At 41.7% G+C, this 27,856-nt stretch overlaps 1 long non-coding RNA gene across 3 annotated transcripts; it reads right to left on the bottom strand.

The window, feature by feature from the left end:
* On the bottom strand, positions 1–27,856 carry LOC139041814 (uncharacterized). 3 transcript variants are annotated; one of them, XR_011497784.1, is made up of 3 exons: positions 27,597–27,856; positions 16,577–16,789; positions 1–5,822 (listed from the first exon to the last, which is right to left on the bottom strand). It is a non-coding gene; the product is annotated as an uncharacterized lncRNA (long non-coding RNA). The 3 variants fall into 3 exon arrangements; XR_011497783.1 differs by having other exon boundaries at positions 27,609–27,852; XR_011497785.1 differs by lacking the exon at positions 1–5,822 and adding an exon at positions 7,083–12,634 and having other exon boundaries at positions 27,609–27,856.

A 27,856-nucleotide genomic window follows, 5' to 3' on the forward strand; every position in this document is an offset into this window, starting at 1 on the left:
TATAAAAACAGTGAATCCATAAACATCCTAAGAGAAAATTAGAATTAATATTTTTATGTTTTTGGAAAAGTTATCCTAAGTATGACAAGAAAAGCAGGAATCATAAGGTAAAAGGTTGATAACTTTGAGTGTGAAATATTTCAAACTTTTGACTGTAAAATATATTTTCAACAATTCAAAAGGCAAATAGCATACTAGGGAAATAGTCATAATGTATATGCTAAACAAAGGATTAATGATCTTAATATATACAGAACTTTTTAACTCAATAAGAAAATAAACAACATTTTAATAGCACAGTGGCGCAAAGTTTATGAAGCACTTCAGAAGAGGAGAAATGGAAATGGTCAAAAAATATCAGTAATAATCAAACAAAAGCAAACTAAGACAGGAATGGGATAGCATTTTTCACTTATCTGATTGGAAAAGATCAATACTTTGTGTTAACAATGGTTTAGAAAAATTGGGTATCTTATGAAATGTAAATTGCTACTACTATTAATGAATCAAAAATAAAAACATATACCATCTGTCCCAATAATTCCACTTCAAAAATCTTAAGTTAAGAAAATAGACAATTAAATAAAAATATATGTAGCAGATATTTAGAATGGTCAAGTAGATTTATTGCCACATTTCTTATTCTAGAGTAAAATTGGAAACAGTATAAATGTCTATCATGAAGGCATTTCTGTTACACAGTATAGTATATGGCTACAATGGTATAGTATGAGCCATTAGAAGCAGTGCTGCAAAGCTATATTTATGAGCATGGCAATGTGCTCTGACATTTAAGTTAAAAAATGCATGCTACAAACCAGCCGTGAAAAATCACAAGTGAATACTAATGTATGTCTAAAGAGAAGTCTAATAGTTACAAGTGGCTTGAAAAAAAATCCTTGTTGTATTTAAATATTTTATTTGTTTTACAATGTCCTATGTTTACCGCCAGGGAAGCAGCAAAGTTATTTTCCTTTTGGGAAACTGTTGGAAGGATCTGCATGAGCTGAAAGTGAATGACGCAGAAATGGAAAGGGGGCGCAGGCTTCCGACACAAGAGCATCTGTGCTCCCGCTGGGCAGCCACTCTGCTCTCTCTCTGGATGCTAGCTGTTCTGCTCTGCCATTACTTTGGCTAGTCACAACCCCTGCTGTCATGGTACCATTTCAGCATCTAGGTTAACTGGCCTTACTGCTCTCTGGGTATTTCTTACTTAAAATCACTGAGAAAAGGAATTTGATTGAGCCAAGCTATCTTCTTTTCTTCAACCTAGACTATGTGAAACGCCATGGCAGGGCTGTGGCTTAGTCATCCTCGGGCTGGTTCCTCCCTTAATACACTTGCTGGGGCTGATTAGACCATCTCATGATACTCAGGCGACTCAAACAGACGCTCAAATGGCAGTTGGGAGCAAGGCCATTTCCTTTACAAGGGCATCCTGGTGGGCAGGCAGGGATTACTCACTTGGCAATTAAAACTATCATATAGTGAGCCAGCCCTGATGGTCTAGTGGTTAAGGTTTGGCGCTTTCACTGCTTCGGTGGCCCAGGTTCACTTCCAGGTCACGGAACCACACCACCCATCTGTCAGTGGCCATGCTGTGGCAGCGGCTCACATAGAAGAACTAGAAGGACTTACAACTAGGATATACAACCATGCACTGGGGCTTTGGGAAGAAGACAAAAAAAAAGAGGAAGATTGGCAACAGATGTTAGCTCAGGGCCAATCTTTCCCTGCAAAAGAACATGAAAAGCAACAACCCCTCCCACCCCCACAGAATCTCCTTACCCGGTGTCCCCTACCCAAACCCCAGAAAAACTATCATATAGTGACAGTCTTACTTACTTCCTATGACTATTCATTTAACAATTCAAAGATCTTGTGGGGAAAAACGTATCGGAGTTTCCTCTATGTAACTGGGAACCCTTGGAAATCGGGAAAGAAGAGGCGACAGAACCAGGTTCGGTAGGGAAACCTGTTTTGCTCAGTTTAGGAGAAGTTTGGCATTGACATAATCAAATGTTGTTACTAAATTTGACTTCCAGGTACAAAGTACCCAGACCATTGAGCTCTCATGTACATTTTTAAGAGCCATTCAGAAATCCTTCACAGCTGTGTAATATGATAAATTTTTGCTTCAAGAAATGTAATGTGTAAATCTTTACAAAGTTAAAAATCAAAGGAGATAGAAAAATAGCATTTAACGTGACGATTTAAACAGTTTAGTTTAAATCTAATAAAAATGTATAGCAATATTAATTTGTCCATGTAGTACCAATTTCAAGTTTGAATTTCTTAGAAATTCTAAATGGCAATGATCTGCGCTGACCAATTACAATGATTTACTAAGCGTCTCTAAATATCTTATTACAAGTCACAAATCCTACCGATTAATAAGCCTATGTAAGAAATTTAAGTAATGACTTTGCCAAATTCATATATTTAATTATTTGCTTGAATAAAGCAAAATGTAATCTTATATAATTATCCACGGGGCTAATTTTCATGACCAATGTCAATAATGCTTGAAAATTCCCTAAGCAAATAGAATAAATGTTGATACTACCTTTTAGGGCAAGTGTTTTAGCCCAAATCTGAGGATTAGATTCCATGATATTATTCTTTTCCAATTATATTTATGAAAGGTCTTAATGCAAGTAAACATAATACTCTTATTTTGTCATTCCATTTTTTTCAAAACCTTGATTACAATTCCCAATGTGTCTTGGACCATGATAGCACTCCAAGTTAGATTAAAAGATACAACCCCTAATTTGAAGGAATTTAAAGTTTAGTAGAAGAGACAGACAAGTAAATAGATTACAGCATGTACTTTTCTAGTAAAGTGGTCAAGATGTTATGGGAAGCCTGGACATTATTTCTTTTCTCCTTCTCGTTGGGAGTCATCCATATATTAATATCCTCATGAACACTCAAGTGTTTCAATATCCTGGTTTTGAGTGTCTTCTCAGGGTAGAGTCATAACACGTTTTGGAGTTAATACATAGCCGACACGTACACACACAAACCCTTAGGCATAATTTCTACTGATATGAAACATGACTTTAAACCCCTGCCAAACAATACTTCTGTAGTGTTTCTTGCTCGATGAGAACTGTTGTATTGAGTTCTGACAGCCATAAAGGTGTTTCATCAATCCATCTCATGAAGTAGCAGTACCCGTCTAACATGCAACCAACCCAACACTTTATAAAGTTTAAGATTCTCATTTCATTTCCAAACACTCACTAAATACATGGGATATTTTTTTTTTTAACACACACACACATTGTTGATTTTCTATGTAGGATAAAAAGTATGGGCTTTATTCGAGTAATTGGTATTCAATCTTCTACACTCATCTTGTTTAAAATTCCTTCTTTCTCCTGCTTTCTAATATCAACTTACAAGTCATTTTGTAGTGCCCTGGGTCATCTTTTTTGTAGATGAAAATCACTTAATACAAAAAGGAAAAAAAAAAAGAGGAAAAAGTGAATTGATATATGAGCTAAACATTTCCTTGATGGGCAATGCAAAAGACCTAAGGAATTTTCTTGATGATCCGTTTCATTTCCTAGTTACACAACTTAGAAAAGATAACCTTCCAAAGAATCCACAGAGAAAGTGCTCTTCTAACCTAATTGTGGGATTTCAATTTCAATTAAAATAGGACTTTTCTCCACTCCACCTGAAATGGAGAATGAGACTAGAATCTTTCTTTCTCAGCTGGGGCTGTGAGCCAGCAAATGCACCCTGAAGGATAGAAAAATGGAAAGAATCAAAACCCCAAATCTTGAGAAAATGTTACTACACTTAAGGTAAATATCATGTGGGAGAGGAAAGAAATTTGCTCTTCCAGATACATATAACACAATTTACAGCCACTTGCTTCAGCCCAGCTTATAAATATATCGTTAGACTATGGAAAATGAATTGGCTTCCTTCAGACAACAAAATGCTGAAAGATATGTGAATCATGAGAGAATGAAAGGCTAAATGGTCATTGTTAACGTCCGTGTTTTGACTTGTGTTGTAGATAATATGCTCCTGATTTGAATGCAATCATTCTTTCTTTTCTTCCTTCCTTCCTTCCTTCCCTCCTTCCTTCCTTCCTACCTTCCTTCCTTCCCTTCTTCCTTCTGTCTCTCTGTCTGTCTCTCTGTCTGTCTCTCTCCGTCAGCTCCTCCTTCATTTGGAAGAGAGAGTGTGAGAGTGGGTGCATGTTTTCAGTTGTGCCTGTGTCTGCCCTTATTTCATCTTTAAGCCTGGGACAATGCCCACCTACCCTCCCGGAGGTTGGTGTCTGAATTAGTCTCCTCGCTGAAGCTTCCTTTTAAAGAGTTAGAGTAGGCCCTATCATCTTTAAGGCTGATTACCTATTAAATATGCTGACGGGAGACCTACCAAGACAGAATAAAAATATCTTTGATCTATATGTTCCTCTGAAACGTGTTCAATTGAATTGAGAGAAAATGCAATAATTAATGGAATCACTAAAGGAGTTTTCTCACAGGAGTTTTAAAAGGTTTTCTGAAGCCCTTGAGAGGATCCCGTGGCCTGTTGTTCTCAGACCTGTGGTTCGCTCTTCAATGCTCTGCTCCTGGTCTTGATATTGGAGGCTGCATTTCCGAGGCTCTGATGTCATCTGGCTTCTGGTGAGCTTGACAATGGGAGGCTCAGGTGGGAGATTGGAGAGTGGGAAAAGAGAGAGGCGAGAGCATTTCTCAGCCCGTCTCTCTGCCTTTGGCAGCATCTTCAGCAATGACTGCATCTCCTCCATGGCTCCAGCTCTCACCAGACTTGCTTGCTATTGTCACAGCTTCTTCTGAGTGACCTTGACCCCTGGCTCCTACAATAGCATCTTCTCCCTTTGTCTGTCCAGCCTAGGGTGGCAATGACTTCCTATGGGTTGCTAATCTCTGGGTTTCCTCACTGTCACCAGTTTGGTTTCTCAGCTTCTCTATCACCTGTGTAATCAGTTCCCTGCGTTAAAATCACCAGAAGTCATTTCTTTCTTCCTGGTTAGATATTTCCTGATCCAACTTGTTTTTATAAGTCATTGTTGAATACATTTTCCAAGAGTTACATATTTCAGGAGAAAAAAAGGCTAGGTTATACCAACATTGTTGGCTGAATATTGCAAAAGTTAAAAAATAAATCAATGGGTATTTTTTTTCTACATGATACCAAATAGCCAGTTTAATAGATTTATTTTTCTTTCATAATTGGGTAATTTTTTGGATTTGTGTTGGTGTAATTTTATCCCATATTTGCTGTCTCCCCTACGGTTAGTCAGAGAAAGTCTACTCAGCACAAACTTTGGAATTGAATGCCCAATTGGCTGTCTATGGCTCCCTGGGGACAGTTTGGCCTCAGTCATATAATTGGACATGTTGCAAATAAAATTTGAAATGGTGAGTTTTCCTGTGAGTTTTGTTAAGAAAAAGAAGGAGAGAGAGGAGAGGAGAAGGAAGGAAGAGAAAAGAGAAATCCCACCTTGAAACAATGGGTATTGTGAAGCCTGGCTCTGTCACCAGCTGCTCCTTTGAGCAAGTAATTTAACCCACTTTGAGCCTCAATTTAACCTAAAGGGATCTGCATGAGCTCAGAGGCAGGCTGTGAATAACAGGACAGTAAACTCATCTGGTTTAGAGATTAAGGACTATTTGTTATCACAAAGGACAGAAGTCTCTAGGTGGAGCTGCTCCAAATGGTCCAGGTTGGGTAATGCGGGGGCTGGTGACATCGGGAGGTTCAGGTTCTTCCCTCCATTCCCTCTGCCATGCTGGAGGCCTCTGTGGTCACAGGGGTCAAGGCAGCACCTAGATGTGAGAAAAAATTAAGCAGAAGAGGCCTTCTCTTCCTTGAGTCTCTTTTTATGAATGCAAGACCCTTTCCCAGAAGTACCCCAAGTGACTTTCGATGTTGGAATGAGTCCCTCTGAAATTTGGGCATATTTTAGAAGTGATTTTAATTGCTATATTTGCTTATAAATCTTAGGGAATAAGAATAGTATAAAAGTTTCTGATCATAATCTGAATTTTTAGAAGGCATACCAAGGAAAACATCTCTTTCTTATTTTTAAACATGTTTTAGGGTTGATACATAGAGAATGGTTTGGAATGTTTTCCCCTCTAGTAAAGAGTAATAATTATTCCAATTTATTGAGCACTCACTATAAGCCAGGCGCTCGCTGAGCACTTCAATCTCACTGCTCCTTACAGCCACTCGATGGGTTAGGGACTGGTAATGTCGCCCCAGTTTACAGGAGAAATCTGAGGTACAGAGAAGTGAAGTAATTTTTCCTCTGTTTCCCTGCTGGCAAATTTGGCAGAAAGCTAGGATTTGAACTCAAAAGTTTGAACAGCAAAATCCCTGCCTCCCGAAGCTACAGGGATGCCAACACACTGTGTATCCAGAATTACCCAAGCGAAAATCTTGGGGCATTATGGATTTTGCAGCACTTCTTTGCAGCTGCCTTGAAACGTCTTGATTGTTGGAGAATTCCTCTAAAAATCCTTTGATTCTAGCATTTAAAAGTTGAGTTTGTATGTATATTTTTAAATTCCATAATGTAGCATCCACTCAAGTCATTCATTAGGTCAATGCTTCTCCAACTTTCATGTGCCCAAGAACTACCTGGGCATCCTGTTAAACGCAGATTCTGACTCAAGAAGTATGGGGTGGGGACTAACGAGCTCCCAGGCGGTGCCCATGCTGTTGGCCTGAGGACCACAGTCAGAGTGGGAAAGTATTAAGTGACTATTCACATGGTGGTGGTGGACCCACAATGTGCTGGAAACAACTTCTACTGGCTTGTAAGAGACAATTGTTAAATTCAGGAATATTGGGGGCCAGTTGTTAAGCACAGTCATTATTAACTACTAAGTTATATAAATATACAATTAAACAAATTGTTAACAAAGGCAATAAATACCTGTAACTCATGACTTACTAATTTTTTTTGCTACATTTCCCAATTACTCATGCTCTTAACATTTTTTGTGTCTCTTGTGGAAACGCTATCTAGTGGCATGCCACTCCTCATCTCTTCCCATGTCTGCATTCAGTGATGTCATACTGAAAGCTTGAAATCATTCATGCTGGGATATTTACACCATGGAAACTGGAAAACACAACGAATCAGGACTGTTCTCCCCAGAGAGACTGCTGTTAAAATATTTACCAGTATACCACTCTGGTAAACCTGTTGCATTTACTCTTTATGTTTACTGATTTTTAAAAAACTTTGGTTATCATTTCAAACATAAAACCAGTTTACACGGAACAATCTTTGCCTACTTTTACAGACTGGGTGAGAGAGTGAGCTGGTCTTTTACTTGCAGTTTGTGAGTTAGCTGGACTATAGTTTCCCGAGTGTCCATACCTGTGGTCTTATTTTGAGGAGGGATAAGATTGGAGTTCACTCTGTATCTGCCCTTTGGGCTAGTTAATCATACAAGAGAGGAGTGTATCAGAAGAGTGATGGCAGATGCATCCAGTCTGTGCTCACACATAAGTTGCTACACATAGGAACTTGCTCGATTGTTTGGTCTCGAGCATCCCTCATTACAGTCAATTGTTCTGCGTGGTCTGGGCACAGTTTCATATTTTGCCTTTGGCAGCTGAGGGCTATTATTGGGCCCCACAACATCTGTTTCAACAACAGTGGGTCCCTGGTCAGAAAAACTAATTAAAAAAGAAGTCCAAAACAAAATGCCATAACTTATGTTGTATTTATACGGTAAACATGGTTACCAGTAAGAGAAAGAAAACTCTTTCATACGCTTGAAGTTATTTACAAAACTATGACGAGTAATGAAAAGTTTGAGCTGTATTTTGAGTTTGAGGCTGCAGGAGAGGATGCTCACTAGCCAGTTTTCCTGATGTGTGATGCTTAGCAAAGGCTGCGCTTAACTGGCAAGATCATTCTCCAGCATGATAACTGTAGGAAGAGCAAAATATAATGGGTCCCTAAACGTTTGCTCCGTCCTGCTGGTCATTCTTCCATCAAATTTTCACTCATCAAGATATAAGTACAAAGTGTTGGTGATTTCCTGGAAGGCTAAATGGTTCTTCCTAACCTGGCAGCAGCAAAAGCAGAGATGTTTACACTGAGCTGATGAAATGCAAGTAATGGACGAAACATAGATGTGGGACCAGGAAACTGCAAAAATTCCATCGTTTTTTTTTTCAGTTTGCTGCTAAGTAAGAGATGATAGAAAAACCCTCAAAATATCTCTTTTTCCTTCCTTTAATAGAAACATGCGTTCTACTCTTTCATTATGAACAGAGCCCCATTGATGATTGAAAATGCTGCGTGCATTTGTGTGTGAGCTTGGTTTTGAGAGGCAAGCATTTCTTCCTTTTATGACTTTGAGCATTTAGAAGTAAACTAATGACAAGTGCTAAATCTGGAGTTTTTAAAAAGCAATCAATAAATGCTACTTCTGTAAACATTTTCTTTCCTACCGGGGCTGAGCAGGGCTGGCCCATGCTGGCGGTGGTGCTCAGTTTGGTCTTAAGCCTCTTAGCCTCATGAACAGCTGCACACGGGGGTGTGTGGGGACCCCTGGGGAGCACAGCCCACCTGGTTCCGTTCTCTTCCTCCCACCCAGAGGAAATTTTAGTTTTTCAGTTGCTAACAAGGCAACTACCCATTTCCATGGTTGGCTGCCTCTATCCCAGAGAGTTTGGAGACTGGTTGTGCCTTAACTGAGCAGTTGCCTCTCACACTCATTTTGCGCTTAATGGTGTGCATCAGCGTGACTCCAAGGCAGTGGTGCATGCAGGTTCAGGGTGCAGCCTGGAGCTACATGGACCGCAATCGCGGTTCTGCCGCTTACCAGCTGGGTGACTGTGTATCAAACACTAGTTTGTTTGTTGTTTTCAAACAATCACTTATATGGAGCTTGCGACACGTCAGGCACTATTTAAGAACGCTGTGAATATTAACTCGTTTAATTTTCACGACTTGGGGAGCATACTTTCATTATTCTCCATTTTTCAGTTGGGGACACTGAGGTACGAGCAGCTAGTGGGGCATATTGATTAAGAGCGTGGGCTCTGCAGTGGCATTACCTGACTTTGCATTCCAGATTTGCCACTTTCGGGCTGTATGTGACCTCAGGAAACAAAACAGCAGCACATCTTACCCATCCAGTTACCACCATTCTCTTTTTAGAGAGAATTTTTTTAATACCACGAGAACGCAAATGACATAATATCAAAAAAGATAACGAACTCTTAAATAGAATAGATTTAGTTTTTTAAGCAAACACTACATTCTCCTCAGTTTTCTTATTTTGTATTGTACCAGTAAAACTTTTAGCATGGTCTTGCATCAGTCTGCACTGGCATTTGGGAACCACGATCTCAACAAGGTATCTGTGGAGGACCATCGCTATTGCAATCAATCCTATACCACGCAGAGAGGTAATCATTGCATTTTTAACCATTGACAAAGTCTGCTAAAAAAAAAAAAGGAAAAAATGGAAAGGAAGTATCATTCAAACAAAGAAACACAAAAATCTGCATACTTTTATTTGAGGAGTCATAGCAAATATTACGTAACTTCTATAACATAGATGGAAAATTCTAAATGTAGTCCTTCCAGAAAGCACATATTCATACCATAAATTACATCTCCCTTAATTTCTGGATACCGCACGTTGCTGAGCAAACACAGCATATCTGGGATTCGAGGTAGTTCTGCTCTGTGGGTGTGTGCCAATCTGTAATGAGCCATGGCTGCACACACTGCGCTGTGCACCCTGGGGGTCAGCCAGCCAGAAAGCCCCAGAGTGGCCTCTGGACACCTGAAAACACTGTGAGAGGAGGCTCTGCCCGGCTGTTTTCTCCTCCTGCTGGGAAATACGGCCAGTGCTGCTGTCCTGTCCTGGGGCAGCAGAATGTGGTAATCTATTCTTTTTCTAATGGATCTTCCATAACGTTTTCCACCCAGAATTACTAAATATCCCTGACCTTCATCAAATGGTAGTAAGGTTGCCCTCCTTTCCACAGCCATCTTTAACAGTCCGAAAACACGTCATGATGGTAAGGAAATTGTAGAGCTTTGGTTTCTCTTTAACAATTGACTAGGATGCAGAAATCATCTCCTGGGCAAACACTCTTAGCATGGGAGCTGTTGGGGTAGAGGTTGCCTGTTAAGTAAGTGCCATTTTTTATTCAGTCTCCTTTAGAAATCATGAAAACAGAGCCGATTATTTGTTGTTTTCACTCCTCTATGTTTTTGATTTAGTTTTCTTTTTTATTCACCCTCTTTGAATTTCTTAAATTATACATTTATTCCTGGAGCCCTTTTAACGTATACATTGGAAGGAAATGTGTGGGTTGCTCTTAAGTTCCCGCTGTGGACATTCGACTGACATTAAAAAAAATTCCATTCATGCTTGAGATTAATGGAAAAATCAGTGCTTTTAAAAACTGTTCTATTTCCAAGCTGTTTGCCTGCCAAAATCTGTGTCTGATTTAGTGCAGGTCGCTCAGAGGTATGCGTGGAGGGGTACGCGTGAGTGGGTTACTGGATTCACCCTCCGGAGTCTCAAACCCTCGTCCCGTGTGTGTGGAAGTGGGTCGGCAACAACACGCTCAGTAACTGCCACGTGCTTCTCTGGCGGAGGGTACAGACCATGGTTCACATTTTCAGTTTCCATGTTGACGGTGGATGATTGAGAACGTAAGAATGTAAACCCTCCTTTTAGACTAGTTTTCAACGTTGCCCACTTTTCAGTAATGCTTTTGTTTCACTTCTCTGCACTAATTTAGTGAAGTGTACTAAAACTTCAGGAAGAAAAAGACAAAATCTTTGCTTCTACCATCCTTTTCTCAGTTGACAGCTTTACTGAGATATAATTCTCTTCCATCCTTCTTAAATCTTTGCTAGAGGCATGGCTTATTCTTTGTTTGAGAATCCTCCACCTCAGGTAGAGGTCTGTTCACCTGGCAGCTCTGAGACAGAAGGAGGTGACACAACTCTGTTCCTTGGAGAACGAAAATTGTCTCCTTGAGGGTTTGACCTCTGGGTCCCACAGAGCAAGCCTAGTCCCTTCCTCACATGTGAAACTTTATTTGAAGAAGTCAGCAGTTCCTACTGAAGTCTAATCTTAAGGTTAAAAAAATCCCCAATTCTTTTAAATTTCTTCAGAAAACATAAGTTTGAGCACTGTCTCTACTCCTAACTGGAGCCCTCTGCCCTCTGAATTTAGTCTTTCTTACAGCGTGGCTCCCAGAAATGGGCACAACACCGAGGAATGTCTGGTCAGGGCAAAACAGTGAAGGATTCTGTCTCCTTCATTCGGGGACTTGAATCCTAGGAGTGAGGCATAGCCTCTCCTGGGGAGTGCTGAACTTACCAGGCACGTAAGCCAGTTAAACCACGAGATATTTTTACGTTTTGCTATAAGCCATATTTCTCCTTTGCCAAGAATATTTTATTCTAAATCACTTGACTTGCTTTGTAGCAAATGAAAATTTGCAACCTTCAACCCTTCATCCTCTGAAGAAAATGTAGAAAAGGATGGAACTGAGAGCAGAGCCCTGAAAGATACCCTGGACCTCCCTCCGTGGGGCTATTGGTTAGCACTGACTTTTTTACCTGATTACTAATCCATTCAGCTGTAAAGCACTCAGGCTAATCCATCTGTCTTGCTCATAAAATCATTTCCCTTGTCCATGAGTTACCTCCTGAAGTGAAAAATGAATTGAGCAGGTAGAATTTGTTCCCTGTAAACACATTCTGTTTTCTAGTCATTACTCTTGCATGGTATCACATCCTCATTAACTTCTCAGCCATTCCCATTGATGGGGCAGCAAAATCTTTTGCTTGTCCTCTTGTCACGTGTCACCAGGGTCTAGGACTCGTATAGAGACACTAGACAGTGCTTCTGTCATGTTGGACTTCACTTCTTCTTTGGCTAGTTCCATTCTCTCTCTTTTAGCTCCAAGATCACTCTTGTTCTCAGAAGGCTGACGAGTTTCCATGCCTCACTCCTTCATCAACATTTCACCATTATCTCAAGCACATAAATAGATTTCTTTTATAATCTTTTTTTTCTGACAATAACTAAAATTCCACCTTAAATGTAGGGATCTTTAATGCCATTCTTCACAAGTTTTCAAAGTAAGGCTTTGCAAGTTTATTATTTGTCCTTGCTAAAGTCTCTCTCCCATCTCTTATGTTTTCATTGTTAAAGCTGACTTTGTTGGAAAGCTCCCAGGACTGGATTCTTCTTGGGTACATGTTCTTTTTTGTCCTAATTTTAGCTTCTGGAAGTTCATGCTGGGATAATGGCAGTGTTATCTGTGAAATGTTTGAAGTCTACTTTCCAAATTCCTTCTAGGCCCAGCTACTCCAGGCCCTCACAGGGTCTCGGATCGTGTGTGCAGCCCCTTTCTCTCAGGTTTCTGTCATTGTCATGTTGCTCGCCAATTTCTTGGTCCACAGGAGTGGTGCTCCTGGTTGTTTACTGTCATTCGAGGCCAGGGGTGTCATCTGAGGCCAGGCTCCTGGTGCAAGAGGGCCCTCCTGCGAAAATGCACATAGAGAAGCTCTTGTGGTGTTGCCTTTACTTGTCAGGCATTGAGGGTCCACTTTTCATATTTCCACCTTGTTCTTTGAATAGCATGGTTGAGGGGGAAGAAAACAAACACTAAGTGAGGAGCCAAGTGACTTGTATTCTTGGCACAGCTCAGCCAGGAACCTGCTGTGTGGCCCAGAACAAGTAGTTGGTCTCACTGGGCCTCAATTTTTTTCCCCATAATATGAGGCATTTGGGCAAGATTACTCCTCATTAATCCTGTGAAATAAAAAGTGAAGTCTGAAGAGGAGTTCTTAGTTCTGGGCCTTCATTCAGGATCCTGGGCTGCGTCAGTTCTGGTGACGGCCCAAGGTGTGCTGCCTTATTACGGGGCTCTCGGGTTCTCGAATTCTGTACGTTTTGCTTCTATTACTCTAGTAGGGAAAAATTTTAATCAAGGGAAAACTTGGAAAAGAGACCTAACTTTGATGGAGAAATTTGAATGAAACACAAGATAATAAATGAATGCACGCTCATATTCCCTTCTTGGAAATTTTTGGCACCAGGAATGTTTCAAATTTAGAATTATATAACATCCTGGGGGAGCTTCAAAACTAAACATTTCTGCAGCAGAACAAACCTCCATACAAAGTGAGATAAATAAAGACTAATAACATTGATATTTCTGCAGCAAAACACGAATATCCATATGTAGTGGGATGAAGATCATAACCTCAGATTAGTGAAGATCAGATTTGCTATCCACACTTATGAAAAACTTTCTTTCTTCAGATTTTCTTTTGGATTTCAGAATTGTAGCTAAGGGATTATGGGCCTATATTAGAAAAATAATCAGGACATAGATAGTGGAGATCAAAACTAGTCTTATTTACTGGTTTTTAGTTTTACCAGAATGGAAGATGAGAAATTGGGTATGATACGTATCCACTCGACTTTATGAAATTCGTCCTAAGCCTTCAAATGAATTAAGCTTGGATGACGTCCACTGGCTGCCTCTCCGAGTGGAGCTGACTACTCTCTCTTCATGCTCCCATTGTGTGCCAAACAAATTCTTTCATTCAGTAGATGTTTATTGAACTTGTACTAGGTGCCAAACCCTGAAGTACGTAAATGGGGGTATAAGAATGGCTGTGTTGGGGCTGACCCCATGGCTTAGTGGTTAAGTTCAGTGCACGCTGCTTCAGTGGCCTGGGTTTGCAGGTTCAGATCCTGGGCACAGACCTACACCACTTGTCAGCCATTCTGTCGAGGCGTCCCACATATGAAGTGAAGGAAGATTGGCACAGATGTTAGCTCAGGGCCAATCTTCCTCAGCAAAGAAAAAAAAGAAAGAAAGAATGGCTGTGTCACTTACTCATCACTGCCCTTATTGAACTCGCCAGTGAAGAAAGGAAGAGAGGCATTATGCAAATGTTGCAAATTAGCAGGGAGACTTCACCTAGTCTTGTGGTGCAAAGAAGAACTCCCTGAGGACAAGTGTTTAGACAGAAACCTGAAGGATGACATGGTGCCACTCAAATGAGGAAGGTAGAGGAGAGGAAATGTCCCTGGAAGTGGGCTTATGCAATGGCACAGATGGAGGAACCCATTCAGTGATCCCAAAGAATCTAGTAAAATTGGAGCATATATAGCAAGAGAGAGTAGCTGGAGAGGTGGGTTGGGGTCAGACAGTAGAGGACCACGTGGGCCATGTTAAAGAGTTTAGACCTGTTGGGTACCACGTCAGTCTTCTCTACAAAAGAGCTGCTCTTTGAGTCATGGACCATATTCTGTTCTTAGTATTTCAGAGCTCATCATAATGATAGCACATGGTAAATGAATATTTATTAAAGGAAGGAAGGAAAGAGGGAGGGAAGGAGCAACAAGAACGAATTTAAGAATGGATGGCTAAATACAAACATTGAAGAAAATGTGAGTATGAGACATGGTGTTGACCATTTTTAAGAGCAAGGAGGTGGTTTCTCAGCTAAGGGTCGGAATCTGGGTTTTTGAATACAGCTTTAACATACTCTATAACTTGAGGCAAACAGCTTTGCTCTCAAGACCTGTGACCTCTTCTGCTATCACCTCCAGCTCTGAAATTCAACAATCCTATAAAAAGAGCTTTCAAATGAGTGCGGGGCAGGTTTCTATCCTTCAGAGCACAGTTGGCTGCAAATTGCAGTGTGATTCTTGTGGATGCCACATCAAGAGGAAAGCATCACGGGAAGGTACGTGCCCACAGACACAATCTAAACTTTTGATTCATCTTTGATTGAATATTCATCCTACTTCTAACAATATAGTTCGAAGAGCTATTTTTCTTCAAATTTATATTCAGTAACGCCCTCAACATTTCTCAAATTACTAGTGTCAGTTAAGACAAGAACAAAACAAGAATGTTAAAAATACATTGTGTCTCTATGCCATTGCCACAAAAACTGAACGGCCAACTTGCCAGCGAAGGCTTTCTTTTCAGGGAAGATAATTCGCATGTGGGGCTTCATTCAAGTACTTTGAAAATGTGTCCAAGGAAACGTAGCAATTGAAAGGGTTATCAGAAACGGGTGGTGTTTCATCCTACATCTCACTTATTTCCAGGACACTTTGGGAAGAGAGGGGAGAATCCCGAGGCATGTTTGGACCTCGCTCTTACTCCTAAACATACAGGAAAGTTTTGATTATTCTCTAGTTTGATCCATGGCAGCTTGGTCTATTTCCCTGTTTTATTCCTCCAGTGTCTGCAGATAAAAAGTACATTATTAGGCTTAGAACTTTGAAGAACTTTTGTGGATGTCTACGCATAAGATGATGTTAGTACTTAGTAGACATTATAGCTGGCAGTTTGGAGACCAAGCTTGGGAGTCTATGGAACCAGTGGGCTTGATGTAATTTTTTTGAATTGGGTTTTCTACCAGGGAGATGCAAGAGGAGAGGCCAGAAAGCTATTATAGAGGGGCAGACACATACCAACATCTTAACGTTTACGATACGGTTGAATAAGTGAGCTGCTGAGGTGAGGGTGGAGAGGTTAAGTCCAAAGTCACCTGCAAGGTCTTAACTTAGGCTGCATGGCCTCAGGGAGCTCACTCCATCTCTCTGGGCCTCATTATCCTCTTCTGTGAGATGAATGGGTCAGACCACACAAAGCACAGGGATCCTTAGTTCTAAAATTCTCAAGTCTTATTTTCTGCAAACTCAGGAAGACAAGTTGCTTTATGTACAAAAATTCTATAATTGCATAGTTGGCTTCTGAGCTAAAAGATCATGAAGATTCAAGCTTATTCTATCTTTTTTAAAATTTTTATTTTTTTTTTTTTGAGGAAGATTAGCTCTGAGCTAACGTTTGCTGCCAATCCTCCTCCTTTTGCTGAGGAAGACGGGCCCTGAGCTAACATCAGGGCCCGTCTTCCTCTACTTTGTACGTGGGACGCCTTCCACAGCATGGCTTGCCAAGCGGTGCTATGTCTGAACCTGGGATCTGAACCGGTAAACCCCGGGCCGCCAAAGGGGAACGTGAGAACTTAACCACTGCGCCATGGGGCCCGCCCCTCAAGCTTATTCTAATAAAAAATGTTCACACTTTTTATTTAAGGAAAGACTGTCAATTTTAGTCAAAAGAAGTGTAATAGCTTCCAAATCATTAATTATCTCACTTCTTGCTATAAGAAAAGCTTCGTTTACTTTCCCAATGAATGTACTTTAAATCTCAGAGACCAAATGTGAAGAATGACTCTAATTACAAACATATTTCACTGTTTTCCTTCACACACACAAACACACACACAATATGTATATGTAATTAAATTTACATATTTATATTTGGTTCATTCTTTGAAACATTTTTACAATGAGGAGCTTGACTACTTTATGGCTTAAGGAATAATGTTTTTCAGAGACCAGCATGCATGACAAAGCTATTAGTTTATGGGGAATGAAACAGAGAAATTGGTACAATCTGGGGTTTTTAGGAAATTTACTCCAGGAAGTCAGCATTACCTAGAGTAAACTTCAGCCTGTCCGTGTTAACACTTTACCTGAAACTCATCGTCCACACACATTGACTGAAGAACAGAGGCTTTGGCATCTCGTGAAATAGGTAGGAGCGTTGAATTATTTTTCCGATTCTGTTTGTCTGTTTGCTTGTTTCTGCCGTGTTCTGCTGGTCTGACTTCCTGCTGAGCATGGACCACTCCCGAGTAAGTGGCTAGATCCCTCTTCTATGAAATGAGAGGAAAATGGGACTCTGCCTACAAAAGAAAGAGGCTATAAGAAAAACATTTTGCAAGTATTTTTTAACTTTCAGAGGAAAGCAACACATGCATAGAACTTATAATTTTTTTTTCAAAATGTAGTCTCCCCTCATGACCAAAGATTGATGTAGCTTACAGTAGAATATATAAGTGCAATAAAATAGAAAATCATTACTACAACAGTAAGAAGAACCAATCTAGAGGGGAGAAAACAGCAGGAGTATTTTTTTCTTTTTTCTTTTTTTGATGTTCTGTTTTTTTTTTTTAAAGAACTGAAGATGAAACACTGAACTATTAGCCTAGAGAATTTCTACAGATGGGCAAAACTTGCTTCAGGGAGGCCAGGGCTGGTCAGTGGAATTTCTATGGGACATGAAAGTCTCTTACTCAGAGGCTGCAGGAGCCTGGCGAGAGTCACTATCCACAGTCACCATCTGACAGTTCTGCGGCTTAAGGAAAATGGCTTGTGGTCACGGTCCAATCCCTGCTGGACAGGTATCCACATCATAAGAAACCACCACTAAATTTGGCACTGAGATGAACTATTATTGGCAGCAAAGAGAGAAGGTCTGAATCAGCACTCGGGCTTGTGAGCCCTGACCATCTAACCTGGTCACTCCAGGTCAGGGCTGAGTGGGGCGTGGCCGCAGGGTGAAATGGGAACATGGAAGGCTATCATCGCCTGATAGCGTTTGACGGTCTGTGGGCAAATTGAGCATTCTGATTTCTAGGCTTTCCCATCTGGCACATTTTTATGAACTTAATTTCATAAAGAAATGGAAATCCTCCCTCTTTATATGGAATAAGATCTTTTATCAGCCAGTTAAAAAATATAAGCAGAGACTACAGGCACACTCAAGGTTGTTTTAAACACAGTCACTGTGCAGAGAGAGCTCACATTTTTACGTGATGGTAAAGCGATGATGAGGAAAAGCAAAGAAGTCCATGCCAAGAGGTCATTCAGCAGTGAAAGCAAGCCTTTCAGTGAGCCCACTGCTGCACTGGCTGTTTATTGCTGACCACCTCGAGGGCAGCAGAGCCCCGAGGGTGGTTCTACCCAGAGAGCGAGGTTCTCAAGGCCTTATTTTCCTTAAGCTTGATGTCCTAAGAGGCCCTGGTATCTACTGCAGAGAAGTATAAACGGCTTATTCTTCCAGTAGGAGCTCACTATGTTTCCTTCACTTCTCCATATCTGGTTATTTTTATTCAACACACAGTAAAATACATCCCTGAACGGAGAGAGCATACTAATGGATCAAAGGTGTTCCAAGGGCATGGCCACCAAAATGTCAACAGTAGAATTTACCTGGCCCAAGGGTCCCAACAGTCATTAAACAGGGCAGCAGTCTGGGGCGCCAATGAGCTCTACAGTATGACAGTTAACGTTGGCCCCGGTGGGGTGGGTGCACCTCCTGCTGGTCAATAAATGAGGTAAATTTAATGGCAGCCTTTGAGGTAAACCAATGTTTGATTCCTTGGCCCAGGCTGGAAACGTGGCTGCCCATAAGGAGCAGAGGGCGATCTTTAGGAGCGTGGCGAGGCAGGCAGAATGCTTGTAAAGAGCTTGGAAAATGCTTATAAACGTGGTTGAAAAGAGAAAAGGCATTGGAAACAAAAGCAGATTTTCCAAACCAAATCTCTGAGATGCAATTATATTTTTTTTCTGGAGACAAGCTCTGGTTCAACGGTGTGGTACAACTGCTAACAGCCTTTTGCCAGAAGGAGTCAAGTAAACACGGCAAAGCCATGTTTTTCTCCTTTAGGGAATATTGACTTTTCTCTTTCCTGTGACTGGTTTTTTCACCCTACCTGGAAACAGTTACAGTTGTTTTAATCATATCAAACTAAATGCTTGGAAATGAATTAGCCTTGAAAGTCCTTAGCATTAGCACGCCGTGTAGTCAATGTAGTCAGCATAACTCAGAATAATTAGAGTTTTGTGAGGTTTTCCTTTTTACACTGTATTTGCTTAATTTCTTTGGATACTCGTAACTTTTGGCATTGGAATTAAAAACGTTGTATCTGTTTTTATACTAAATCAAAGGCGAGTTTTTACAAAGTTTCAATATAGTTTCAAAGCGAAAGGAACAGAATATAATTGTAAACGAGGAGTAAAGCTGGCGTGATTAGGACAAACATGATCCAATTGCTAGCTTAAATATAAATTATCATGATTGAGGGTAGAATCTGGTTTCTGAGGACTCATAATACTTAAAGTATATTTACTTGCCGTTCCATAACCAAAAAATGCTTCTCTTTATTTTTTCATCTTCACTGACTTTTGACTTTCAGAGTTTTCCCTGTAAAGGATTTTTAAATTGAAGGAAAGGTATGAGAAAAGGTTCGGTAAACTTTTAGTGCTTTCTTGTTTCCTCAGGGTCTACATTATATCTTATAACTGGTAATTTAAATTCGTCATGTGCAAAGGAAACACTTGGCTTCTACTAAATACAGAAAGACTTCCTATTTTATCAATCTATTTTCTCAATAATGAAAGTAGAAGTCCTTGCCATTTGGTAAATCCTTCAACTTGAAGCGGGCTGAGTTTAGGCCAATAAACCATCTGATGAATGCCGCTTCTTTCAAGAGTCAGCGTGCTCACGGGAGTCTCTAAAGCAGTGTGTGAAAGCTCTGATGCAAGGACAGCCTGGGTTTGGACGGCTCTGCCCTGCTGAGCAGCCGTCTGGAGTGGGCCCCGCGGGTTCCCACTGGGAGCATTCTTAGCGTCTTCAAGGGCCACAGGGCGAAGGCCGGTGTAACAGCTGGATGCACCAGCAGGGGGTGCCAAAGGACAGCACCTGTCTGCTCCAGAAACAGAGCAGAAGAGAATTACCCCAAGGAGAGATGCCAGCGCTCGGAGCCACCTTGGTCCGTGGTGGAGTATCTTCTTAGGATAACGGGCTTGTGCCAAGAGGCTTTACCCACTTGAGACAGACAGGACCATTGCAATCATCAGGCGAAACTCCTTGTTTTATGAACGAGTCTCTGAGATGTAGAGAGATGAAAGGACTTGTCCAAATCTCCTGCTGGTGGGCTGTGACAGAACCGGGACCAGAATTAGGACCAGGACTGAGGTCTCCAGGGTTTTCCTTCAGAGTTTCTTCCTCTCCGCCATGCTGTCTCCTCACAGGGAAAAGAGCACGAGGGAAGTTCACACACCTCGTTTGATCTGCCCCACAGTCCTTTTCAACACTGGTAGATGGAAAGCCATCTCGTTCCCGGAACCCCAGTTTTTATGGATAGAGACTGAGAATGTCCCCTTCTTTTCTCACCCTAGAGATTCTTATGAAAGAGAACAGAATTTGCTCTGAGGACTTCACGCTCTGCTTCGGGGAGCCACGTTCCTGCTGGAGCGTGTTCTCATTCTTGCCTCACTTTTTATCTCTACTTTTCCAGTGAGCACCAGCTGCAGGATCTTTCTTATTTCTCTAGTCCGGACCCTGTTGGCCTCTTGTCAAAACTAACAAACCCTCTCATGCCAAAAAATACATTAGGAACTAATATTTTAAAATATATTAAAATGTCTGTGTTACAGTGCATGCTAAAAACCCATTTTCAACTGATACGGATCCAAAATCTTCAGGTAAAACCCATGTTCCTGCTTTGTGAGAGAGGCTCTGCTTTCTCCATAAACAGCTGGTTTCAGGCCCATCTTATGGATCTAGGTGAAAAGCCTACAGCACAACATAAATTAGAATTAGAATCATAACTGAAACCTTTTAGAGCGCCTATTGATTGTAACACGCCTGGTCCATAGAGGCGACTTCAGCGAGTCCACTTCCTCCTAATTTGACAGCTGCTTTGCCATGGCCAGAGCCTGGACTAATGAGGTTACAGCTGTCAGGGTTAATCAAGAGATCCAAACATGAACAAGGAATTGGGTAGCTGGTTTCAGTTAATTTGTGCAAATGTACAGATTGGGTGGGCAATATTTACACTGGTGACTCAAAACAAACTTTCAGGAACTGAGCCCAGTATGATCTCACCAGTTCTCGGCTCGGCTCTGGGGAGATAAGACACAAATTACAGAAACAGGAGATGGAATACAAAAGAGTGCAGAGCTGCAAACTCTCCATGAAAAGCCCGTTTATATCCAGCCTATTTTCCTCTTAAACGAGGATCTGATTTAATTTCCAATACTTGAGTCTGGTCAATGCTGAAAGAGTTCTCGAACCGTCCTGATGATCCAGCTCGGGATTTGTGCATCTTTCAGCCTTGCCATGGGACTTTACGTAAGAGCTGCCCTTCCCCCGTATCTGTGCACTTACGAGAGCATCCACAGTGAGCACCCCCATAGCTGCACATCCATTTTGTTATGAAAACATCATTCTATTAATACAAATACAGACCGCATTTGCCAGGGCTAACGAGAACAGGTGCAAAGTCTTTAGATGCCTGCTTGTCCTGAGAAATGAAAAGAGCGGACAAACAGTTTTCGATGGTGGCACTGCTGGTGTCAATGTAACATTCATCTCTGTTGCATTCCTTGATGTTCATGGAAGGCAGCCCGGGACACTTGATACGACGACAAGCTTGTAGGGCACAGAGGCAGGAAGGAGGAAGAGAAAGATAGCGATGACATGGTCTCTAGGATTCTGTTTAGGCAAATACTCTCCTCTTGATCTGGGGCTCACGTGGGTTATGTATGGAGTGCGTTCTGTCAGATCTCCTGCTGAGAGTTACAGGATGCTGCCAACATAAATATTCTGCTGATTCTGAATTTAGAAAACAGCTTAAAGGCTCCTGATGTTTCTCTTCTTCCTCTTTTTTTTTTTTTTAAATCGTATCCATGTGACTGCCACTGTGTTGCCCGTGGTTTCAGATTCACTTTGTAGTTTTCCAGGCAAGAGAAAGTCCTTGCCTGAAAGGCACATCTGGGTCCTGTCCCTATCATCAGAGTTACCCCAAGATTTCACCCTGTTTCATGGAGTGAAAATATTAAATGTGTGTGCCAATTGCGAAATAGTCTCAATAAATAAACAATGAATACTCTGTGTGATAGTTGTGGATCTTAAGTGTGGGATTTTATACTTTTTGGGAGCCCATCCTCAGAAGTGAGTTCCTAAGGGTACGAACACAGACACAGGCACACGGACACACATGCCAATATATACACACTTACGTTTAGTTGTTTGGGGTCAATTCTTGCCACTTCCATGGTAGTGATCTTTCCTACTGTGGTAGGCAAAATTCTAAGATAACCCCAAGGATTCTTGTCCCCTGACGTACACATCCTGTATAATCTCTTCTCCTTAATTGTAGGTAAGACTTGTGAATGTGATAGAATATCATCCCTGAGGTTGTGTTGTGTTAAACTGCAGAGGTGAAGGCATTTTGAAGATGTAATTAAGGTCACTAATCAGTTGACTTTGAGTTAATTAGGTGAGTCCTTAAATTAAATGAGCTTTAATTAACTGAACTCTTAAAAAGAGGGACTGAGGCCCTCCCTGAGATCAGAGAGCTTCTCTTGCTGGCTTTGAAGGAGTCAGCTCTCATCTTGTGAGAGGACCGATGAGAGGGCCACATGGCGAGAACTAGAGACCCCCCCAGGAGCTGAGACAGGCCCAGCTGACATCCAGAAAGGGACCTCAGCCCTACAGAAGCAAAGAACTGAATTCAGGCAAACTATGTAAGCTTAGAAGAGTACCTGAACCTGAGCCCTGGCTGGCACCTTGACTTCAGCCTGGAGAGACCTTGAGCAGAGAGCCTGGGTAAACTGTGAAATGATAAATGGATGTCCCTTTAAGCCTCTAAATTTGTGGTAATTTGTTACACAGCAACACAAAACGAATACACTTGTGTTCAGTATAAATTGTATCTAGGGTTTGAACATCAACAAGACTGGCATTCTCAAGAAGGGGAAAAGTGTACCCACATGGCGCATGCCGCAAATTACTTGCTATGAAGAATGTGAAATTATAAATGGTGGCAGTGGTTGTTGCATTCTTCTTGTCAAACATCTCATTTTCTTCTCCTTTATGGTTAGTAGCTACTCTTTCATTTCTCAAAAGGCATAGGGCTTTGTTTGAATTCTGATTGAAGGCTCTAAAACACAGCATCATAATCAAGATGCATAACATTTTTGTTATGGGATTAAATAATTATTCATGAGGTTTCCTAGATTTTTCTCTGTGCTGTCTTCTAAAGAGATGTCTGGCTTCCTCCCAGGCTAATCCTTTGGCTTTTTAATGATGAACCAGAAGGAAAGGGAAAGGAAAGTATGGCAGGAGGCACAAATGCCAGGGTTGGGTATCTTGTTCTGGGGAAATTGTCCTGGCAGGGACCCAATATACCTGGTGTGAGATGCATTGTCTACCATGTAGTTGGTATTAACATACTTTTTTTTATCAACTACGTTAAACAAAGACATAGATGGCAGGCAAAAATGGGATTTTAGAGGCATTCTCTGCTCTACAAATCCCCTCTACGGTATTAAAAATTGAAATAAGTGACTGAGAGTTTTTTGAAATGACTTTGGTGAAGTAGACTCTATTCTCTGAGCTGTGACCCCCACTCCAAGTCTGGAACACAGGGATCAAAGATTTGTAAACGTAAAGTGGGCAAAAAATCTTGAGTGCTTCTGACATTCCTGGCACTGGGTCCTTATGGCCACCGTGACGTATGAGATGCAGGTCCCACCGAAGTCCTTCTGATACCATAGGAGATTACGCCAGGAAATCCATCTTCACTTGTTCTTGATAAAGTCAGCCGGAGAAGGGCCAACTGAGACATACCCACAGGCTTCCATAGAGACCCCTCGAGCCGGTCATGGGTGGGATGGTGGGGAGGCCTGCAGCCCCGGGTGCCCAACTTGTACTCCTGAGCAGAAGAGAAACATAAGAACCACCCAGCTTTCTTTTTACTACAATGGATTGTTGATATCCTCAGCCTTGATTTCATCTCACAGTTTACAAATCCATTTTAATTACTAATTATTCTGAATCATATGCAAGAATACAAAGCTTTAGGGAATAAGGGTGAGGCACGGTTTTTATCTGAAGTCATCTTTTAATAAAGCACCAACATGCAAAGCTTGGGTAGTGACATATGAAAAGGGAAAGCTGTTCGTTCTTTTTAGAATAAGTGTTCACAAACTACAGCCTGTGGGCCAAAGCCAGCCGTTCCCCTGTTTTTGTAAATAAAAGTTTTATTGGAACACAGCCAGGTTCATTTGCCAGCATGGTGCTTACAACTGTCTTCATGCTACGATGGCAGAGTGAGTAGTTGAGACAGAGTCTGTCCGGCAAAGTCTAAAGTGTTTCTACCTGTTCTTTTATAGAAAAAGTTTGCTGATCCCTAGTTTAGAAAGACTTCCCTTATTTATTGTTATCCGGCATGGAAAAAAATCTTTGTGGCAGCAGAATTTGGTCATTTAGAAAGATTTAGGAAAAGAAAATGTTACATGGATCAATTTGGAAAATGTCTAGCTCCGAAAACAAATGAACAGTAACTGTGCTCCTATTACCAAGCTAAATGCTTTGCAAGCATTGTCCTATTCGATCCCTGAGTAACTCTACCAGGTACTATCAGTCCCATTTTACAGATAAAAATACCGAAGCTCAGTCGGGACAAGGAGCTGGCAAACGACCACTCCCTGTTGCATCTGGGATGCAAACCCACGTCCAGGGCTGCCTGAACCCAGAGCCCGGGATCTCAGCATCACAGAACAATAATGTACCAAGATGATGACTACTGGGACCTCCTACACAAAGCAACCATGAGAGAAGAAAATCCTTCTATTTTTGGGCCAAGTGCATATTCTGGGATTTGAAAATGTGTAGCATAAAAAATGGTGTAGAATAAAAGGAACAGGTTTAGGGGCTGGCCCCGTGGCCGAGTGGTTAAGTTCGCGTGCTCCGCTGCAGGCGGCCCAGTGTTTCGTTGGTTCGAATCCTGGGCGCGGACATGGCACTGCTCATCAAACCATGCTGAGGCAGCGTCCCACATGCCACAACTAGAAGGACCCACAACGAAGAATATACAACTATGTACTGGGGGGCTTTGGGGAGAAAAAGGAAAAAATAAAATCTTTAAAAAAAAAAGAATAGGTTTATTTCACTCACTAAATATGAACTTAACAATATACCAGTTTTTCAGTGTTCTCCCTGAAACTTCCCGTGTTTATTTTTTGTCTTTGAGGAACAACAGCCATTGGTTGATCCCACAAGCATTTACTGAGTGTTCGCTGCGGGGAGGTGCCCCACAGCCATGGAAGACCACCCTTTCCTCCAGGTGGAGTGATGTTCAAGCCCACAAACTGCTCTTTTTACCCCCAGGACAAGGGGGAGATGATGCTTGCTGAGCTGACACATTTCTTAGGCCGGAAGGTATGAGGAGGGACCCCTTTCGAGGTATGACGAGGGGTACTTTTCCGAGGCAACGTTAGTAAGATCCATGTGCCAAGGAGCCTCCAGCCTAACCGAGGACGCCAATGAGAAGTTCTCAGGAAGTGCTGGTAGAACAGGATTGAAAAGGATTGGCTTGCCAGTGAATAAAACAAGGCTTTCATTACTAAGGTTTGGAAAAATTCTCTGAAGGCCATGAAAATTAGTGATTAGAGAATACCAATTATAATTCTTCTTTTTTTTTTTTTTTTTGCATAAAACAATTGCAATTGCCCCTTGAAAATATGTTTAGAGCAGTAGTGCTCAACTGGGGTGGGCATTTGTCTCCCAGGGAATATTTGAAAATGTCTGCAGACATCGTCACAACCCCGGGGGAGATGCTATTGGCATCTAGTGAGTGGAGGCCAGGGATGCTGTTAAACATCCTCCAGTGCTCAGGACAGCCCACAACAAAGGATTATCCAACCCAAAACGTTACCATGCAGAGATCTTCTTAGCTTTTGAGAATAATAGAGCACGTATCCTGTTTAGATACTCATGTAGGCAGAAGGAGAGAACAAGACGAATTTGCCCCAGAAGAAGCTTATGTAACAGCAGAATCAAGCCCACACTTTTATAACTTCTACTGACTCTTCCGTGGGCATGGAATGAATTTTCAGGTCCACCTGTATTTTTGAGTACGCCGAAACTTCTCATGAACATTTGTACTGGTTTCTCAGGGCTACCATAACAAAGTACCACCAACTGGGGGGCTTAAGCCACTGAAATCTGTTGTCTCACAGATCTGGAGGCTGGAGGCCCAATGTGATGGTGTCAGCTGGGTCGTTCTTCCTAAAGGCTCTTAGGGAGGACCTGCTCCACCCTCCCTCCCAGCTTCTGGTGGTTTGCAGGCGAACCGTGGCTTCTGCTGCGTCATCCTGATCTCTGCCTTCCTCACGTGGCATTCTTCCTGTGTGTATAGATGTCCCATTTCCCCTTTTTATAAGGATATTCAGTCATGTTGGATTCAAGCCCACCTTAATGACCTCATTCTAACTTGATGACCTCTGTAGAGAATCTGTCTCCAAATAAGGTCACATTCTGAGGCGCTGGGCGCTAGGACTCCAACATACCTTTTTTTCAGGCGCGGAGGAACGCAATTCAACCCATGCAGCACCATAGGCCAATGCTGTTTAGAAATGGCCGGTTCAGTTGTTTTGCATTTCCACAATTTACTGGGTATTCACTTTCCTTCTGAGACTCTAGAAATGCAGACATCTCAAAGAGACTCAGTGGGAAAGATTTAAACGAACTTTCTATTTTAAAGTGATAAAATTAATGTGAAAAGGACTTAGCTTTCAGTTCACTCGTGGTAACTTTCTCTGCCACGATAAATGATCTTAAAACTCCTTGTAGACATTCAGCAATCTCCAGCATGTGAACAATATAGAAGATAAGTTTGCTTGCAGAAAAGCTGCATTTGTTCTGAAACTGAATAGGAGCCACTTAGTTTGTGCTTACAGGGAGCCTGACTTGGGCAGGCTGCCTCCACTATTGCCTGCTCACTTTTCTAAGGGTCTCCCTGCAGCCTGTGGTCACCTTTGGTGGTCTTGGGATACTTAAACAAAAGAGCCCAATGTGCTCGTGCAATCCTGCCACCCTAAGGTGACCAGCCAAAATTACCTGTGACCTTTCCCAGGAGCGTGAGCAGAAAACCCTTCGTGAAAGAGGGAGCGATAAAGAAATTGGGACTTCATTCTTTCAGGGGTTTGCTCATAGGAATGTTTATTGGCGAGACACTAAGAATAAACCCAGTTATTAAACAGGGAGCTGGGAAGTTGACAAGCATGGCTAAACCCAGCAGAGAAATCTGATGAGGAAATTAGATGCTGTGTAGATGGTGTGTGCGATTAGTCTTCTGAAAGCCAGGATTATTATATAAGTGAGTGGGGGAAGGGCAGCGTTTTGTGCCCGACAGGTTGCGTTTATACAGGTATTCTTCCAGCTACTTAGACCCATAATGCTGCATTTGTTTATAAATTTCCAGCAAACCCTTTTCCACGGAGGACTTGAATGAAATGAAACACCAGAGCAGCGGTGTTTTCCCTTCAAAACTAGATCTCAGCAAAAGGAATTAGGATGAATAAAAATGTACAACTGAAACCTGTTCCTGTAACAGGTTTCTTTTAATGGAGCCAATGCATTTTAAACTTTCTATGTTCATTAATGTTGGGATTGGAGTGCACCTAGAGCAAGGAGGAATCCTGGCCCCCAAATCACGTAACACAGAGGAAAAGAGATGCATAAAAAACCCTCCCCAAAGGAGCATCTTAAAATCCTATGCGGTGACTTGTATTCCAACTGGCTCAAACAGCTCCTCTTTGCAGCCTCCAGTCCTCATACAATCATTCATTCTGAAAGGCTTTTCTAATTTTGCTTTCGTTCAATTGATCAAATGAGATAATATGTCATAGGCTTACCCAGCACAGTACCTGGCACATAGTAACTCTCAGTGAAGTGGATTATCCTCTCTTCCTTTTCTGGTCTCCACCCTGGCTACCACTCCTATAGTCACACGCCGAAAGCAAAGATGCCGTGTCTTGGCGAGCAATGGTGTAAAAACACGAATCTCGGCCGTCCACGCGGTGTGACTGCTGCTGCTTTGCTCAGCACCCCGTAAGGTCACGTGCGGCCAGACCAGCTGCAGATTAAATGGCTTGTTTAAACTGCGGTAAACAAA

The sequence above is a fragment of the Equus asinus genome, chromosome 24 (assembly GCF_041296235.1).
Source record: "Equus asinus isolate D_3611 breed Donkey chromosome 24, EquAss-T2T_v2, whole genome shotgun sequence".
Classification (NCBI taxonomy): Eukaryota; Metazoa; Chordata; class Mammalia; order Perissodactyla; family Equidae; genus Equus; species Equus asinus.